This window comes from Pteropus vampyrus, unplaced genomic scaffold (genome assembly GCF_000151845.1).
Source record: "Pteropus vampyrus isolate Shadow unplaced genomic scaffold, Pvam_2.0 Scaffold138, whole genome shotgun sequence".
NCBI classification, from domain to species: Eukaryota; Metazoa; Chordata; class Mammalia; order Chiroptera; family Pteropodidae; genus Pteropus; species Pteropus vampyrus.
Genome location: NW_011888919.1, coordinates 479,638 through 481,520, shown reverse-complemented (window position 1 = coordinate 481,520; position 1,883 = coordinate 479,638).

The window sequence follows — 1,883 nt, the reverse complement described above, 5'->3', positions numbered from 1 at the left end:
CGCACCCACACCACTGCATAGATGGAGAACCAGTTGTTCTCCTGGGGAAATGTGTCTTTCTGTGTGACTTTAGGTAGGTGACTGCCCCTCTCTGAGCCTGTTTCTCCATCTGTTAGATGGGACAGTAATAGGTCTGATTCCAGAAGGTCTTCGTGGGGATTAATGAGACTGTATAATGGTGGATGTCGCTATAATATGGGGATTAATGAGACTGCATAATGGTGGTTGTCGCTATAATATGCAGGGATAAAGGTGGGTACCTCAAGCGCTCAGGTGGGCGGGTATGTTTAGTCATCCAGCAAGCATCAACTGACAGCCTACTGTGTGCCAAGCTTGTCATAAAACACCTCTTCCAATTCATTCAGAAGCAATTCAGACCTGATTTCTCCTCCCCAGCTAATAAGAGTGGCTACCACTTAGTTTACATGCAGGAAGCTGAACACTCAGAGGCAAAATGACTTGTCAAAGATCACCAAGCCAGTTACTACCACCCCGCCCCATTCGAGGGTGTCTTGGTCTGAGCGCCGAAGGCATCCCGGCAGACACGGGCCATCTGCCTGCCTGGGTTCCAGACCAGCAGGGCTGGCTGGGGACGAGGGCCATGAGACGAGCCCCACTTCCTGGTAAGAGGTTGTTGGGGGCAGCTGAGGTCTGTACAGTAGCGATCTGTCACCACATCCGGGGGCTGGCTGGGGCTGGGGAAGGAAGTCTGAGGCTGGAGCGAAAACCCAAACCGCCACCTGGGGAAGCTGCTCAGAGCCCAGAGGGATGAGGGGGGAGTGAGGCCACGTGAAGCCCACAGCCAGGCTCCTATAGTGTCACCAGAGGGCCAGCTGCCCACCCGCACTCTTTTTCCTCGAGCTGCTAAAGTGTAGCGAGCATGCACTTTGCAGGACTTTGTCCTCAAGTGTTCGGGGGGCCTGCCAGTGGCCTCCTGTTCTGGGCACTGGAGCACAGCCCATGACAACCAAGGTGGTGCTGGGACTCGCCCAAGGACAGTTGGCTGGTAGGTGGTGGAGGCTTGAGCAGGACTGCCAAGGGACTGGATACAAATTTTGATGACCTGCTGAAGGCCTTGGGCAAACCGGGCCCCCCCAACGCCCACCTCCATCTCTTCCTCTGTAAAACATGCACAGCGCCCCCTCCGTTTTGAGGTGGTTGTGAGGACCCAGTACACGACACAGGAAGAGCTCAGCACGGGGCCTGCTAAGTGCACAGTTGACGGCTGTGATTCGGCCACTTCAGAGAAGGGAAGGGACTCCTCTGAGCCCCACTCCCCCAGGCAGCTCCCAGGCCCTGGGCCCAGGAGGGCGTTTGGTGCGGGGTGTCTCTGGCCTCATGGCCCTCATCACACATCCCTGGGGAGGGAGGAGTCTGGAACCAGACTGTCACATCACACCATCTGCTTGTGCTCTGTCCGAGGCTGTTGCTGCAGCCCCTGGGGACGGAGTGCTTAGGGACAGAAAGGAGGGGCACGGGGAGATTCGGTCCTGTGCCCTTGCTTCCGTCCCTCCACCCACACCCCGCCCAAGCCCTGGGCCCCTCTCTGGCCCGCTTGTCCTACCGCAAAACCCCAACGCCTCATATCCCCTCTCTCCAAGCTCCACCCACCCAGGGAGAGCCAGTTACTCCGCCCCAAAAGTCCCCCATCCCACGACAGTCAGCGCCACCCATCTTACTCCAAAGGGTTTATTCAAACAAGTTTCACGTACAAGTCCAGGACAGAGGGGTGGGGCTTATAAACAGGAATCTGGAAGGGGGCCTGAGGGCTCAGGACAGAACCCAAAAAAAGAGTGAAATAAATAGAGAAAGAGAGTGGAGGGTCAGGAGAGGAGACAGACTATCACACAGTGATAACGACGGGGGTGGGGGGCGGGGGGGGC